Source organism: Bubalus bubalis, chromosome 16 (assembly GCF_019923935.1).
Source record: "Bubalus bubalis isolate 160015118507 breed Murrah chromosome 16, NDDB_SH_1, whole genome shotgun sequence".
Classification (NCBI taxonomy): Eukaryota; Metazoa; Chordata; class Mammalia; order Artiodactyla; family Bovidae; genus Bubalus; species Bubalus bubalis.
The window spans coordinates 25132379-25151329 of record NC_059172.1 but is presented as its reverse complement, the minus strand read 5'-3'; the positions used below and the strand labels follow the sequence as shown (position 1 = coordinate 25151329).

Here is an 18951-nt window from a genome sequence, read left to right as displayed (position 1 = left end):
GGCCTGGATTGATCCCTGGTTGGGGAACTAAGATCCCACAGGCTTTGCAGCATAGCCAACAAAAAAAGACAAGCTTTAAAATTCCTTCTTTAGTATTTTCATCTGTACTAAAAAATACACATGACTGGAAGTATGATAACTTTTAAATTGGTAAAAAGATTCCCATCTGAAGAGTTTCATTTCATTATACTTTCAATAAATATTTTCTAGTTGTAGCAAGAAGTCATCTGGATAGTTGGAATGTGGTAATGACCAAGAAAGACAAAATTCCTCACCTTGAAGAGCTTTACATCTGGTAACCCAAGGCAAGTTAACCAATAAAGAAATAATTTCATACATTAATTAAATTCTGTATAGAAAATAAACCTAGGTAAGAACTAGAGAGTGAATGTGACAGGAGGTAATTTGTTAGAGATTCATGAGAGAATATTAGTGTAAGGAGCAAGGAGGGTAAACAAGGTTTGAGTAATAATTGTAAGGTGCCTGCACCTTATATTTTTAAAGACCAGCGCACTTAGAACTTGGTGTGAATATAGAGAGAATGAATATACAAGAGAATGCTAGACAATGAGAATTTTGTACAAGACCTTCTTGGCTGTGGTAGAGAGTTTGGGGTTTATTTATATCAAAGAATTTGTAAGGATTTATGCAAGAAAAAAGAGTTAGTAGATCATAGTAGTAATTTGGTTATTTGGCAACATCAATGGCAGAGAAGAAGTGGTGAAATTTAGGATGTATTAAAGTTAGAAACTTACTGTTGTATTGGACTTTCAAGGGCAGGAATATAAAGAAACCAAGCAGAAGTCCTGGGTTTTTAGCATGATCCACTGGATGCTGGTCATCATGATCATCATGATGCTCAAGGTTATCATGATCATCAAGGTTATACTGTATTTAATTATCAATAAATCCTCATATGTCTTTTACCTTAATACTTGACCATTCATCCATATATTCTTTTATTCCAATATTGACTACTTATTTTGTACCTTCTAAGAAGCACTATCCTTTGGGGACACAGATGTGAAAAAGACAGACTAGGTCCCTGCCCTACTGAAAATTCTATTCTAATTAGGAACAGATAGAGCAGAAAAAAACAAAAAATGCTACAGATTATGATAAGTGAAGTACAAAAATATCTCCTGGGATACAGAGTATATCATGGTACCTAAGTGAACTTGTATGATCAGGGAAAAATTCTTATGTGGTACCTAAGCCAACATCTATAGAATATAAAGGAGTTTGGCATATAGAGAAACTGGGAAGGTTTTGAACAGAGAGTCTCTTCTTTGGTTATAGGTACTCTAGAGCCAGTACTGTGCTGTGGCATAAACTGAATGGGGCCTCTATGGGATTGAATCACTGACTCGATGGACATGAGTTTGAGTAAGCTCTGAAAGTTGGTGATGGACAGGGAAGCCTAGTGTGCTGCAGTCCATGGGGTTGCAAAGCGTCTCACGACTGAGAGACTGAACTAGGCTGATGGGATTGAATAACCCATAGAGTGTTAGCTCAGCTCAGGCTGGGGCTCACTGCAAAGCTGTCACAGGAAATTGGTAGCTGCTAGGGCAGAGCTCTCATGGACAAGTCCCATTTGTCTCCCACAGCTGATCACTCTCTCCACCCTCTGCCACTCCCACCTTTTTGTGGAGCTGCTCTGCTGGGCGGCCAGGGTTTTTGTGATCTCTCTGCATTTACAGGGGTGAAGTGTGGTGGAGCAGGGTGTGTCTGAAATCTGAATAGCTTCTTAGGCACTCTTGAATAAGCATCAACAATAGATAGTGCTACCCAACCCAGGCTCTGCCCTGGGACCAGGATACATCTGCTTCCAGTGGTCTAGCTTTTCCGTAGTCATGGCCGCTCAGATCCAGTGCCCTGCTGTGGTGTGGAGTGAGCAGGGCTGGAGTGTCCACTTGGACTAGAGCAGCGAAGCAGTCTCTTGAAACCAGGCATCTGCTAAAGAGCAGACCTCTCTCTGTCCTACCTTGAGGGCTAGCCAACAAGTGTGCTCCTCGCTAATGAAGTCCAGCCTGCCCTAGCCCTTCTGTTGCCCCAGCTGTCTTCCAACCAGCCGAAGGAGCTTGTCTCCTCAGCATAGGACCCCAGGACTGGAACGCCCAATCTGTGGCTCGACCTGTTCACTCCGCAAGGTATGTGTCTGCCTGTAAAATTTCTGATTCTATGAGATTTTTCCCAGGGGTACAGATCTTGACCTGATCACATTTCTTCCCTTCCTACCTGATAAAGTGTGTGTCTTTCCTACACCCTGAGTTGCATAGGAGTTTTCCTGCAAGTTTCCAGTTAGTTTTAGTGAGAATTGTTCCACATAGAGTAGTATGTGGTTATCTTACTCCACCATCTTAATCTTCTCCTAGAATTTTTCATTTATTTGTTCCCAACCAAATCTCTCCTTTCTTACAAGTTGAAACTATGCAGATTATTTTTTCTTCCAAATACAAATTACTGCTACCTTGTAAATGATTATTTACATTATGTATTCCTTTTATCATGTTAACTTATTCCGTGTTCACTGATACTGTTGACCAGCAGTCACGACAAACTCATGCTTAAGTTCATTATGTCAGTTCTTTTCAGAATACCTGAGTAATACATAAAGAAAATGACCTTAGGTAATATATATTTTGAGAACTTTATAGCAAATATTTTCCTCTTATCTCATATGCTAATGATGATAGAATGGCATAAAACTTAGGTATAATGAAAATTTTCCTCAAAGCTATTTAGATTCTTTTTTACCCTTTGGATATTTTTGTAAAACAAGTCAGAAGATTCTCTCAGTGGCCAAAGATCTCTTATTTTTCCCAGTGGCTAATTTGAAATAATTGGAGGAGTAAAATTAACAACAGGAATATTGGGTTATAACTCATAGAATAAAAAAAAAAATTCCATGGTTTTGTGCTGATATAAATAAATAATTGACTAAATATAATTGGGGGTAAGAGACAGCTATCTTAAAAATGAAATCCAATTAAAAAATGTAGGTGGAATGAGGGAAATGGAAAATCTAATTAGAACTTTACAGTAATAATTGTCAATCAAGATCTACCAAAGGAATATAAAATTAGGAAATGTAAGTGTGAGGAGAGATAGGATATTTGTATAGGCTCAAAGTATATCCCTCAGGATATCCATTAATTATAAAAGGAAAAGAATCGTTTTATAGTAGAGAAACCTGACAGACAGCACCGTAATGAAGTGATCAGTGTTACTGTCACTAGTAAAATGACATATTGACAATTTGTGGCCCTTGCTATGTATTGGGAAAAAAAATAATCACTTTGTGTTACCTTTCCAAAACTGTGTAACTTCAGTCCAATAACGAGAAACTATCAAGCAAGTCCTCAGATAGAGAGACAGTCCTCAGAATAACTGAGCAAACCCTCAAAGTTGTCAGAATCATGAAAGACAAGGAAAGAATGACGAATTGTCACAGATTTGAGGAGACTAAGGAGACAAGTACATTTAATGTGTAATCTAGTGATATGTCCTAAAACAGTATTAGTGGACATATTCGTGGAATCTGAATAAAAAGTACAGTTGAGTTTTAAAATAGCGAAAAAGAAAAAGACCTTTTAAGTCAACAAAGAAAAGACCTTTTAAATAAGCCACTCCCTCTTTGATCCCTTGGGCCTAACAATGGTAATAGTTTGAATGTTATTATTCTAGGGTGCTGCATGTAAAACATTTTCTATATTAAAATCTCCTTGAATTATTCTAATTCAATACTTATTTCCTACTGGGACCCTGACTGGGGTGATATTAGATAATTAGAAATAAGAGATAATATAACAAAAGCAGACAATCAATTTAGGAGGTGAAATACTTAATTGAGAATACCTTTAAGTGAGAAAAGTGTAAATAAGAAGAGAGGGTATTAATTAACAATTTATTCAAAAAAAACTTTCCATAAGTGATAGACTTGAGTTTTAAAAGTCTCCCAGTTTGCACAAATGGATAAAAATCTAGACTGATGGTGGATGGATGGATAGATAGGTAGGTAGGTAGAAAGACAGACAGACAGATATATTTGTTATATAACAAACTATAAAAACTAATTAGAGAGTAGTACTGCTCAAAATTGAAAAGTGACATAGCAAATGGTTAACTTCGTGGTGTGTCTGATCAAAAAAGACCCGATACAAATATATCAAAAATAACCAAAAAAATTCTAGATCATACAGAAAATTTTATAGAAAAGATATTATAAAAAATTTATGATCATAATTTTAAAAATTTAGAGGAAATGAACATATGTCTGCTAGAATAAAAACTGCTAAAACTGACATAAGAAGATAGAGAATATCTGAATCTTACTATTATTAGCTAAAGAAATTGAATCTGTAATTTAAAATCTTCCTAAAAATAAAATTCCAAACTTAGATTGGCCATTATAGAAAGCAATTGTATATAAAATTTTTCTGAAAATAAAAAAACTGAGAGCAATTTCATGAGGCCATCATAGTATTGATACTAAACCTGACAAAAATATTTCAAGAAAAGATATCCTAGTCCCTCCCAAACTCAAATGCATAAAAAAATTCTAAACAAAATACTTGAGAATTCCAATGAAATATATTTTTTAAAGTTTGGAGATATATGGTATTATGATAAAGATGGATTGATCCGTGAATGCAAGGTTGATTTAATGTTTGAAAATGAATATAAGGAATGACATATTAATAGAACAAAAGACAATGATAATTTCAAATGATTCAAAAGAAACACTCAAGCAAAAATATCATAAATTCACACTTTAAAAATAGAAAACTAACAATAAAAGGAATTTCTCCATCTAATACTGAGTATCTTTCAACAAGTATCTTACTTAATGAAATGATGCTGAAAATTCATCCCCTAAATTCAGGCAGGAGAGAGGAGATGCCGATTGTTATCATTCATATTGCACATTGTACTGCATAACCATGCCAGTGAAATAAGGAAAGAAAATAAATAAAATGTATGCAGGTTGGAAAGGAATTAATTGGACTAGTCATTCACAGAAATGATTCTATACACTAAAATGTCCCCAAAGAATCTGTAGATAATCAAGTAAAATTATAAATAATTTTTATCAAAGATACAACTTGGGTTGTGGTTACATAGTTATGTTCATTCTGTGATCATTTATTGAACTATATACTTAACGATTTATTAAGTTTTTGTTTACATGTTATATTTAATTAAAAAGTGTTAGCAGAAAATGTAGAGAAATATGGCTATAACCTTGAAATAAATGCCTTCCTAGGGAATTTGTAAATTGCATAAAGAAAGATAATTTTGTTTCACCAATCTGAAATCTTCTACAGTATGAAAAATAGAAAGACAAGTTGTATACGGGGAAAATACATGCCAAAATAAAATAAAACATAGCATAGCTATCTAGGTTATAGGAAAAAATCCCTTAAATAAAATTTTAAAAAGAAAGGTCAGAGAAATATCTAAATATTCCAAAAACCTATAATCAAGCAACTTATAGGAGAACTGGCTAAAAAAAATATGGAAATAATTTCAACTTCAGTATTATTTAGGAAAATGCAATGTAAAACAAAACATTTAAAAAATGATTACCATAATCAAATTATGGGTAATATATGGGGAAATAGATGTAAGCATGTACAGCCCATTTGGGAGGCAAATATGATGCCTCTTCATAATAAAAATGAGCATTTTGGAAAAAAAAAAATGAGCATTTTGTTAGACCCAGTAATTGCATTTGTGTGCCTCACTTATAAGATTATATATATGATAAGGCTTTATACATATGTATACATTATACATTATACATATGATATGGCTCACAATGAGTCACATGCATGGATTTTTCACTAATGGGAAAATTTATAAATAATCTAAATTCATCGATTCTTGAGTAGTGATACAAACTCTGGTGTATTGTGTGTCTCCAAAAATATAGTAGATATTATGTGTAGTGATATAAACAGATCCTAAGTCATCCTAGGAAGTAAAAATAGTAAGTTACAGAGCAATATATCTAGCATGATTCTATTTGTCTATTAAATAAAATAAGCTATCAGCATACTATATCATATATGCATTTTACTTTTTGCCATAAGAAGTGACATGTGGGATCTTAGTTCCAACCAGGGATCAAAAATGTGCCCTGCATTTGAAGCTCAGAGTCTTAACCACTGGACTGCCAGGGAAGTCCAGACTGTATGCACATTTATGTGTTTGTTTTGTTTTTGTAAAAGTAAAGGAAAAGGTCTAGAGAAATCCACAACAAAACAATTATAGTGGCAGTTGGGGGGAAGGAATTAAGATGAAAAAATTCAAGACCTATGCTTTTTTCCTATTGCTGAAATTTGTTTTAATTTTTTACATAAAGAATTTATTCCTGCATTACTTGAATAATTAAAAGAGAGAAATATATGAATAACAATAAAAAACCCAATGCAAAGATGACTCATTTTTTATTATTAATATAATGTGCATGTTTTATGTAATATTGCTTTTTTAGTGGTATATTGAAGGGGTTGGCATTTGTACAAATACTTAGTCATATAATAATAAAAGAGATTCAAAGTTGATAGATAACATTCCCACTTGTAATGACTGAAAGGCAAAGTCCTAATGACATTACACAGGAAATGCCAAGAAAGATATCTGGGTATAGATAGAACACCAATAGTGAATACAGATGAAATCTACGTTTCTATGGTCCTTCCTGTGTTTTTCAATTCCTCTTAATCACTCTTCTCTCTCTTAGGGAGACATTAAAAAATGGAAGTAGTTTCTTGCTACCAAGAGACTACTTTTAAAAGTATGCTAGAATGCTAAATACGGATTTTCATGAGTATCTAAAGAATTCTCAAAGCCAAGGCACAGTTGTCTGAGCATACAATATATGTAGTTTAATTACATTAAGTGAGATTTTGAAGCATCTGATGTCTGTTTACTAGTAAACATTTAATTAAGTATTTGAACATACAGTGTTAAATAAAATGTTTTTAAAAGGCCATTAGGACTCTGCAGTTCTAACTTCAGTCCTAACACACTCATGGAAGAGCAATACAATCTTCCTACAATCAGGGACGATAGAGCCCACTTGCTCTGTTCTCCCTTTATTCCCTTGATTCCTTCACTGTTGTCTGCTGTTTTCTTACCACCTCTCCCTCAATCCTGATGCATTATTCATCAAACCCTGCATTTGAGGAGGGTTGCATCTTGTAATCAGAGCAGTGGGTCCTAAGTTTTTCACTCAGAGGCCACTGTGCATATATACATTTAAAAATCATTTGTCCCCCTAGTAAAAGTAAAAAGTGGGCCTCATTAAATTTTTTCACTTGGGGCATTGTCTAGCTCCTGAAAGTTACAAGACTGACTTTTATCTGGTGATTAAATATGAATCAAGCATTGCAGCTTTAGTAGATTCTGTGTAAACATTGCAGACACAGAAACCCTTTTATCCTGTGCTCTGCTGTTTTTAGGAGAGAGTGTATGAGGGGAGACACATGGGACTAGGCCTCACAAGGGCAGAATATTTGCATACAGTTGTGGTGACCTCTCTTGGGACAAAGCTGCAAAGTTGGTGTCTGTAACCTCTCCTATTGGACACCCTATTACATTCCAGCACCCTTGAGGGCCTATGTAGCCTTACTGTTTCTTTCCCAGTTCGTACAATGTCACTTGAGCCTTTCCAGTGTGGTCCTCCTGAGAGCCCAGTCTCCAAAACAGCCATCATTATGCAGACTTTCCAGATCCTGCTCTCCTTATTGAATATCAAAATTTACTATTGCTCATTTCTTTTCCCTCAAGATTTTCTTATGTGACTACAGTTTAGCTGGGGATGGAGGGAAATCAAATTTTGGTCTTAGTAGCTAATAAATGACTTAACCAGTTCTCTCTTTCAAATAGCACTGGTACTGAAAAGAAGTTTTTTAATGTACTTAGATAGCATGAAATATTGCATTGCAAGCATCTAGCATATCATGTCTGTCAAATAATAAGGTAGCTAACGTTACTGTTGTTCTTCTGTCATAAAAAGCACTGGGCCAACACATTGGGAACAGGTCTCATTTTGAGATTTGGCTTCTTTATCTGCAGTGCTTATTAACTCTGATTTGTATTTGTTTTCTAAATGTCGAGTCAGTGTCTAGTTACATTATGACCCTACATCCTCAACAACAGCAAAGTATAATATTCTCACTGTGTTTATCCAGATTCTAGAAGGACTTAAATATTGTTTTCCTCTAATAGTAATGGCAATGATGATTAATATTCATTGATATCATATGCTATATGTTAAGCCTTTTCAATAGATTATCCTGTTTTATCCTTACAACAATTCTATGAGGTAATTATTATTGTTGCAATTTTATAGATAGGAATCCACAGGTCAGAGAAGTTAACTAATCTGTCCAAGGTCATAGGCTACTAAGTAACAGAATTAGAATAAAAATCCCAACTCTGAATGTTTACAATACTTTGCTTCTACAATTCCTCGAGTGTTCTCTTCCTCCCACTCCACACACTGTCTGCCCTAGCTTGTTGCTAAGTTATGTCAGGCAGAAGATACCTCTTCGTCTCATGAAATGGAAAATCACCACCTTTGCAGCTTATCTCCTTTTACCATAATGACTACTTCCTCATCTTCCTTTTCAAAAGTCATTAACCACCAAGATATTTTAAAGGGGCAGAGCAAAAGCACTCATTCAGTGAAGGAGCTTCTGAAAATGCCTGGCACTATTCTAGGTAATGCAGGTATAGTAAAACACACAAAATATCTGGCTTCCTGGTATCTATACTGGGAAATAAGCAAGTTAATGATCAAGGTACTGTTGGAATGGTCCAGGCTTCAAGAACAATAAAGCAGAGTGATAAAAGCAAGTGATTTACAGATAGGAAATGGCAACCCACTCCAGTGTTTTTGCCTGGAGAATCCCAGGGACAGCAGAGCCTGGTGGGCTTCTGTCTATGGGGTCACACAGAGTTGGACACGACTGAAGCAACTTAGCAGCAGCAGCAGCTCTATTTTTTAATTTCTTTTTTTTGCCTGTGGGAGTAGACTTCCCAGGTGGCACAGTGGTAAAGAATCCAACTGCCAATGCAGGAGATACAAGAGACACAGGTTCGATTCCTGGGTCAGGAAGATTCCCTGGAGTAGGAAATGGCAATCCACTCTGCTATCCTTTCCTGGAAAATTCCATGGACAGAGGAGCCTTTTAGGCTACAGTCCATGGGGTCACAGACGTGTACTTTCTGACACATCTGAGCTGCTGCTAAGTCACTTCAGTCGTGTCTGACTCTGTGCAACCCCATAGATGGCAGCCCACCAGGCTCCCCCGTCCCTGGGATTCTCCAGGCAAGAACACTGGAGTGGGTTGCCATTTCCTTCTCCAATGCATGAAAGTGAAAAGGGAAAGTGAAGTCACTCAGTCGTGTCCGACTCTTAGCGACCCCATGGACTGCAGCCTACCAGGCTCCTCCATCCATGGGATTTTCCAAACAAGAGGCAAATACACATAGTCACTTTCCAATGTTATGTTAGTTTCTGCTGTACAACAACATGAATTAGCTATATGTATACATACATCCCTTCCCTCTGAGCCTTCCTCCCACCACCCCTATCCCACGCATCTAGGTCACCATAGAATACTGATGCGAACTCCCTGTACCATGCAGCTGCTTCCCCCTAGCTATTTATTTTACACATGGTAGTGTATACGTGTAAGCCTATTTGAAGGGCAGGAATAGAGACACAGACATAGAGAATGGACTTGTGGACACAGTTGGGGAAGGAGAGGGTGGAACAAATTGAGAAAATACTCTAGATTGTATAAAAGACTGGCAGCAACACACAGGACTAGCAGTAAGGGGTCTTGTGAATGGACTATGCTCTTTCCACACACTGGAGCACTAATCAGCAGCAAAAGTAACAGGGGGATCTGTGAATACTGATATGGAATGATTGCCAAAGTAGCTTGTTATTTAATATTATAAGATATAATATATATACAATTATATATAATTATATATAAGATTATATATAATTAATATATATAAGATATATTTTTTGCATGAGGGAATATGGATATATTTGTATATATATATATCAGTTGATATGTATATATGTATATAAAAGATATATATGTGTAAACAAAAACATGTTTGCTTTTTTAAAAGACACAGTGGCTGGATAAAACAGAAAACTAGTGAAAATAGTCACTTGTAGTACAGAAAGGAAAAGAGCAGGATGGAAAGAAATGAGAGTGAAATTTTTTGAATAAAAATCTTGGTACATAAATTTGACTGCAGAAGAAAAATGTTTTCCAAAATTTGAAAAAAGTTACTGATTCGAAGAAAAGTGAAAAAGATTGAAAATAAAAGTCAGTGATTTTTTTATGAAAATTAAATATTAAGCAGGTAATGCCATGCTAATGGCAGAAAACGAACAGAAACTAAGAACCTCTTGATGAGGGTTAAAGAGAAGAGTGAAGAAGATGACTTAAAACTCAACATGCCAAAAACTAAGATCCTGGCATCTGGTCCCATTACTTTCTGGCAAATAGAAGGGGAAAAAAGTGGAAACAGTGACAACTTTTATCTTCTTGGGCTCCAAAATCACTGTGGATGATGACTGCAACCACAAAATTAAAAGAAACTTGCTCCATGGAAGGAAAGCTATGACAAACCTAGACAGTGTATTCAAAAGTGGAGACATCATTTGGCCGGCAAAGGTCCCTATGGATTTTCCAGTAGTTGTATACGGATATGAGAGTTGGACCATAAAGAAGGCTGAGTGCCAAAGAATTGTTGCTTTCTCATTGTGGGGCTGAAGAAGACTCTTGGGAGTCCCTTAGACCACAAGATCAAATCAGTCATCCTAAAGCAAATCAACCCTGAATATTCATTGGAAGGACTGATGCTGAAGCTTTGGCCACCTGATGTGAAGAGCTGACTCATTGGAAAAGACCCTGGGAAATACTGAGGGCAGGAGGAGAAGGGAGCATCACAGGATGAGATGGTTGAATAACATCACTGACTAAATGGACACGAGTCTGAGCAAACTCCGGAAGACAGAGAAGGACAGGAAAGCCTGGAGTGCTGCAGTCCATGGCGTCTCAAAGAGTTGGACATGACTTAGCGACTGAACAACAGCAATAATAGTGGCTATAGGTGTCATTTCATAGAGTCACTATTTCTCAGTGTCACCATGTCACAACAGTACCATCAAGATAAATGTGAGTTCCTTTGGTGTATAGTGTTACCACTTTTCTTCATGAAAAACTGTAGCAAGATCTGAGCCTTGGAATGGAAGGGAAAGAAATGAGGAGAAAAAGAAGAAAACCAGTTTTGGACCAAAGTGGAACTGAGTCTTAAAATTTAAATAGTCTGTGTAATGATTTGAATTAGTTTCCTAGAATAGAAACTAATCAATACCTATTATATAATTATAATCTCACCTAAAATACTAAAATTAAGTATATAACTTTAAGAATCATCTATAAAATATTAAAAGAAATTATTAATAATGATGATGAGCATGAGCATGATGAGATTTATTCTACCATATTTTTAAAAAGTATTCTCACATCTTTTACTTTGGATTGCCCTTATAATAGTTTCTCATGTAAGCATGGTTGGAATTAGTAATAAGAGATGGATTTCAGTCTGTTATAACCCTAGTCTCCTTTTTGAGAGTGTTCAAATTAGCCAGTGTTTTAAATAATTAATGGTATCTTGAAATGGACACAGTACTCCTGGTGAGGTGTAAGTAAGGCACTATGATTTTGGTTTCTTTGATCTGTATATATGACTAGACAATGGTAGTATACCATGCATGCATGCACAGTTGCTCAGTCACATTCTGACTCTTTGCCATCCTATGCACTATAGCCCACTAGGCCCCTTTGTCCACGAGATTCTCCTGGCAAGAATACTTGAGTGGGTTGCCATTTCCTCCTCCAGAGGATCTTCCTAACCCAGGGATCAGACCCATGTCTCCTGCATTGCAGACAGATTCTTTGCCACTGCACCACCTGGGAAGCCCAGTAGTATTACATGGCAATTATAACTAGATACTCTGCTTCTGTCATTCCCTGGGTGATGTGTTATCTTTTGTTTTTCTATTTTCTTGTCTGAAAAAATGCATGTCCTAGGAGCTACTGCACCTTAGTAATTGGGTTGTAACTCTCCTCACTTACCCACCTCTTTCTCTGTGTGCTTTCCCAAAATGAAATGGGAATCTGATAACTCACAGTAACAGTCTATAAAAACTGAGTCACCAATTAAATGCAATGATCCATGATGAAATTCTGAAAACCTTTTTGGTAAATTCTCCTAAGATTGATTAAGGTTTGTAGATGAAGCAAGTATTCACAAAACATGACAGCTATTGTGGGGGTGGGACATGTATAGATTGAGTCAGAGTGGGGGAAACAGCTGTTTCTCTAGTAACGACATATATGAGATATTGGCTTCATTAATTTTATGGTCTTTGTAAACTTAATTAACAAACAGCTGCATCCTGCTATCTGTTCCCCGAGGTGCTGACATTTTCCACATATTCAAATACCTTCATTTTTATTGATTAAACATTTCCCAAGCAGCTATTTTGACAAAGTTACCACATGGCGATGTGTCAGGGGTAAAGCTATACTTCTTGAGGCTTTAATTGGTCAGAATATCAGTATAATTTTTGACCACTAATCACAGGAAGTGGAGACAAACTGGTATATCGCATTTTCCTTCCTTTTTTTCTGTTGGATTCCACAGATGTCAGCAAAAAATTCAAGATGACTTCCATGTCTGGAGTGCATATATAACTAAGTTTCAGATCAATTCCGTTTCAGTTTTAAAAATAACCAGTGATTCACTATGCAGATCTTAGATGTATTTTTATCCTACCAGGCATATGCCTTTGTCCCTTTGGTGCCCCTTCAAAAACCACCCAGGGTTTGATCTCCTCAATAATGGCAGATTTATTGCTGTGATTACAAGGAATGGGGAAATCTGTCTGCTTCTCTTTCATATGAATGTGAGGGCCTAGATGTGGATTTTGATGGAGCTGGACAAATTATTTTACCTCCTAAAGACCTCTGGTGAGTGAGTTTGTGAGCAAAAGATACTAACTGTGTCTAAAGGCCTCTGAACTATGCCCATTTCTCTTAAAGTTATTTCAAAGGACATTCCTGGCAACCAGCTGATCTCTCAGCCTGCATTATCAATGGCCTGTATAGGTGCCACAATTTAAATTGGCTCCCTGGCTTCTTGGAATGATAGTTAATATTTTCGAGGGATATATCTCAGTGCCAATGGACTACAGTTTGGAAATGGAAAATTACAGGCATATAGGTAAAAAAAAAAAATTCATTTTTATGGGAGGAAATGTGTTCTTTTAATATGCTGAGATTATTTTTAGATGTTAAGATGAGAGCATGACTCACCACCCTTCCATTTCATCCACCACTTGTGCCGGCCCCCACTCATCTTTCCTGACACATTGTGCTGATGAAGGGAGTGACAGCCTGTTCTCCACAGTGTGGTCATCACTGCCTGTTGCAGCTGCTTTGGGAGAATATGGGGTACTCTGTTTCTTGAATATAGATTTGCAGACTGAACGTTAGCATTCTGTAGGTCTGTCCACTCTGTGACCTCAAGTGTATGTCATCACATAGGGCTTTCAGTGGGAGTACTTCTCCCTAGTGGTTAACAATAATGATTCAGAATCTTAGAGATCTAGGTTCAAATCTTGCCCTTGCCTCGTAGAAGTTACTGACTCTAGGTGAGGATTGTAACCACATCCAACTCTTTTCTCCGAGGTGATAAATACCAAGTTAATGGGGTTATTTGAAATATTAAATGAGATTATGCTTACAAAGAATTTAGCACAGTGCTTTGCAGAGTATGCCAACCATCACTCTCATAATAGTGAAAATCACTGTTGTGATCATGATGATTCCTACCACAGCCCTTCTTGTTTTCTCACCTGCAAAACTTAAATATACCTATAGCACCCACTAGAGTACCCTGAGGCTAAATTTCTACATCCTCATATGAACATGATATGTTCCCAGGTGCTTTCCAGGTGCTTCCCAGATGGCTCAGTGGTAAAGAATCTCCCTGCCAAAGCAAGAGATGCAGGAGATATGGGTTTGATCCCTGGGTCGGGAAGATCCCCTGGAGAAGGAAATGGTGACCCAATCCAGTATTCTTGCCCGAAAAATCCCATGGACAGAGGAGCCTGGTGGGCTACAGTCCATGGGGTCGAAAAGAGCTGGACACGGTTATGACTGAACTTTTTGAGAAGTGTTTTTCAAGAAGGAACATGTGCTTTTCGAGAGGAAGCTTAGAAAATTCAATTTGTTATTGCTGTTACTGATATTTAAATCTGGGGGGCGTTTGATATGTGATATTAAAACATTTCCTTTGCTGTTTATTTTTCTTATGCTTAAAGCAATTATTTATTTGTAGTCAAATTTGTCAAGCCTTAGGCATGATTCATATCATATTCCATCCTTGGTGAAGATACCTGCTCCCCACATTTCCCAGTTCTGTCTCTTTGCTGGCCCACTGCTCATATTTTCTAAATTATCCTTTGTGTCAGTTTATCTAGTACTCCTCTGCCTACCTTGCTTCTTCCAAAAGTAGTATGAGAATAATTTCTTAAAATTCTTCCACAATAGTTCTTAGAATAATTTCACTAACTGACCAGAAGGAATATTATCACTATAAAATACTCTTTTAAAAAACAAATGAGTATTCAAAATATTCATATGAGACTTCTCCCCAGGGTCCTGATTTTCATTGCTTGTATGGCGCTACTCCTTGGAAGGAAAGTTATGACCAACCTAGATAGTATATTGAAAAGCAGAGACATTACTTTGCCAATGAAGGTCCGTCTAGTCAAGGCTATGGTTTTTCCTGTGGTCATGTATGGATGTGAGAGTTGGACTGTGAAGAAGGCTGAGCACTGAAGAATTGATGCTTTTGAACTGTGGTGTTGGAGAAAACTCTTGAGAGTCCCTTGGACTGCAAGGAGATCCAACCAGTCCATTCTAAAGGAGATCAGCCCTGGGATTTCTTTGGAAGGAATGATGCTAAAGCTGAAACTCCAGTACTTTGGCCACCTCATGCAAAGAGTTGACTCATTGGAAAAGACCCTGATGCTGGGAGGGATTGGGGGCAGGAGGAGAAGAGGATGACAGAGGATGAGATGGCAGGATGGCATCACTGACTCGATGGATGTGAGTCTGAGTGAACTCCAGGAGTTGGTAATGGACAGGGAGGCCTGGCATGCTGCAATTCATGGGGTCACAAAGAGTCGGACACGACTGAGTGACTGAACTGACAGATGGCTTGTAGGCAGATACAAGTTAAAATTTCTTTATCAAGCCAGCAAAGGGATAAACAACAATTGTAGTAGAATTATGTGTGTGTGCTCAGTTGCTCAGTCATGTCCAACTCTTTGCAGCCACAAGGACTGTGGCCCTCTGTCCATGGAATTTTCCAGGTAAGAATAATGGAGCAGGTTGCCATTTCCTCTTCCAAGGGATCTTCCCAACCCAGGGATCAAACCTGTGTCTCTTGTGTCTCCTGCATTGGCAGGCAGATTCTTTACCACTAGCACCACCTGGGAAACCCTGTAGGATTATATAAAATATTATATTTCAGAAGGATTTAAACCATGATACACAGTTCTTCCTGAGTCAGATACCATGCCTCATCATATAACCTTAAATGTCATGAGATTTTAGAGGATGTTTCAGGAAAAAACATACCCATAGTGATTTGTCTAGTGATCCCTTCTTTTCTCACCTCCTTTTCTCTCTTGGCAAAGAGAAAGAGAGAAGAAAAAAGATTCTCAAAGCTAGCAACATATTGAACATGAATCTGGCAAACTGCCCTCCTTCTAAGGGGAGGGTGAAAGTATCAGTTGACTGTTAGTGATTCAGAAATGCAATTTTGGTATATTTTATACCATTTTAGAAGGAGGGATGGAAAATGTGAAGTTAAGGAGAAAAAAATCAAGGAAAAAGATTATTCTGGTTTCTACATTGGCATGGATATCTGTGTGGTAAAATAAAGAAGAGAAGTGACCAACTATAGCTTTCTCACCGCTGCTCCTGGCACCCCCAATCCAGTCCCTCTATAAACAAGGCCTCAAATTGAATCTATTTTGCTTCTAAATCATGGCTAGATTAGATACCCTAAACTTTTATAAGTCCTAAATGGTAAAAATTTGATAGTACCCACTGTCCAAGACCTGTCATGTAGAATCCAAATTAAATATAATACTAAACCTTAAAATGGAGAATCCCATGGACAGAGGAACCTTAAAATAGAAACATGAATTTAGCTTCCTTTCAGAATGAACTTTCTCACTGTGTCTGTCTTAATAATATTCTACGTATAGGCTTAATGTGAAACACCTGCATTGCCTTCAAGTGTAACAGATAAGGAGTGATAGGTTGTAAATAGTTGTAAGTAGACAGCTTTAGCTTTGGAGGAGGAGATGGCAGCTCACTCTAGTATTCTTGCCTAAAAAATCCAATGGACAGAGGAACTTGGTGGGCTACAGTCCATGGGGTTGCAAGAGTTGGACATGACTGAGTGACAAGCACACACGTAGACAACTTTAGGATAATCCTCTGCTTTTTATTGATAAGCCTGGAGCAACTTCCCTAAACTTCAGGTTTTTATAAGGCACATGTAGATAATCATCGGAGAAGGCAATGGCACCCCACTCCAGTACTCTTGCCTGGAAAATCCCATGGATGGAGGAGCCTGGTAGGCTGCAGTCCATAGGGTCACTAAGAGTCAGAAACGACTGAGCGACTTCACTTTCACTTTTCACTTTCATGCATTGGAGAAGGAAATGGCAACCCACTCCAGTGTTCTTGCCTGGAGAATCCCAGGGACTGGGGAGCCTGGTGGGCTGCCGTCTGTGGGGTCACACACAGTTGGACATGACTGAAGCGACTTAGCAGCAGCAGCAGCAGATAATCATACATACAACATAGAGTTTTCTAGAGAATTAGCTCAGATAATGCTCAATAAATGTCATTACTGGTATCCCCAATTATTTGACTTGTAACTTCTTAAACGAGTAATCATGAGCAATGGTGCCATATATCTGATCAACCCATATTTCTCCTTTAAAAAATTAAAAATAAATAGCAAAGTGGGAGTAATTTTGATATTGTAGATAGAGTAATATTGTAGACTGGTAGAGAGAAAGTACATACCATTTTTTTTTTAAGTCTGACATATGATAGACATCCAATAAGTGAAAAATTGAAAGCATTTCCTCTAAAGTCAGGAACAAGACAAGGGTGCCACTTTCACCATTACTATTCAACACAGTTTTGAAAGTTTTGGCCACAGCAATCAGAGCAGAAAAAGAAATAAAAGGAATCCAAATTGGAAAAGTATGTACTATTTTATACATGAGAAAATTATGGCACATAATTTTTTTAAGTTTATCAAATGTTTGGAGCCAAAGTACAAAAATCCAGTGCCTATTTGTAATTATTTTGTTTTATTTCCTCCTTATAGAAAAGACATGGGGGAAAAAAGAGTTTATTTTTCCAACCCCATTTGGACTTCAGAGCCAAAAACTACGTTTTAACTTGTGAGGGGAAAACCAATGTGATTTCCCAATTAAAGTTATAATTGTTCAGGCAATAAAGAAATAGACAACCTACTTGAAATAATACTTTAAAACCACTGGACATGAAGGGATGAAGGACAGTAAACCTTGCTGCTGCTGCTGCTAAGTCGCTCAGTTGTGTCTGGCTCTGTGCGACCCCAGAGACGGCAGCCCACCAGGCTCCACCGTCCCTGGGATTCTCCAGGCAAGAACACTGGAGTGGGTTGCCATTTCCTTCTCCAATGCATGAAAGTGAAAAGTGAAAGTGAAGTCTCTCAGTCATGTCCGACTCTTAGCGACCCCATGGACTGCAGCCCACCAGACTTCTCCATCCATGGGATTTTCCAGGCAAGAGTACTGGAGTGGGGTGCCATTGCCTTCTCCGACAGTAAACCTTAAGAGATGGTTAATAAATAAAGTGAGTCAAATGATTTCCCGAGATTGCTAATTTAAGAAAGTGTCAGAGCCCTCGTACATGGAAGAGAAAACTATAGGGGACCTCAGTTAATGAGCTAAGGAAACAAATTTGAGAGTCTAGGCAACCAGAGGCAGCCAGAGTGCAGGATAGATGACCAGCGAGAAGGGGTGGAAAGAGCTCCTGAGGCCTGTGCAGGGTTTCCCTCAAGTGCTCAGTTGCACATGCAGGTGAGAAAATGCCCCAAGAAACAACTACTGAGGACGGTTAGGAGTAACAGTGTCTGGCATTTACACCGGACCAAGAATAGCGCCTGTTTGCATTAGGCGTATTGAAAAATCTCATGAATCATAGAGAACTGGGCAGATCTGGCCTCACTAGTCAGGAATAGTTATTTTTAGGATAAGTATTTTTCCACAAGCAACTAACACTCGTTAAGCAAAACATGAAAGAATCAAACTATTTCTAATTAATTGCATCCCAGAACAAAGTTCAAAAGTATTTGTATGAATACCCCACATCCAGTAATACCCAGCATCCAATAAAGTGAAATTTGTAACATCTAACATTCAAAGATTACCTGATACATAAGAAAATGTTACACACAATGAAGAGAAAAGTAATCAGTTGAAACCATTCCCGGTCTAAGTCATGTGTTAGAATTAGCAGACTAGAACCTTAAAAACCATTATTATAGATGTATTCTATAGGTTTAAAAAGTTAAATAGAGCTATAGTTGCTGTTGTTTAGTCACTAAATTGTGTTCTATTCTTTGCAAATCCATGGACTGTAACCTGCCAGGCCCCTCTGTTCATGGGAATCTCCAGGCAATAATACTGGAATGGGTTGCCATTTCCTTCTTCAGGGATCTTCCTGACCCAAGGATGGAAGCCATGGCTCCCGC

The 18951-nt window shown here is 37.6% G+C and overlaps 1 long non-coding RNA gene across 1 annotated transcript in view; it reads left to right on the top strand.

The window, feature by feature from the left end:
- The first annotated feature begins 1685 nt into the window (after window positions 1-1685).
- LOC123329596 overlaps window positions 1686-18951 on the top strand; it is an 82444-nt gene continuing 65178 nt past the window's right edge. Inside the window, exon 1 of the long non-coding RNA XR_006545150.2 lies at window positions 1686-2150. This is a non-coding gene — a long non-coding RNA (uncharacterized LOC123329596). The remainder of the gene's footprint in view (window positions 2151-18951) is intronic.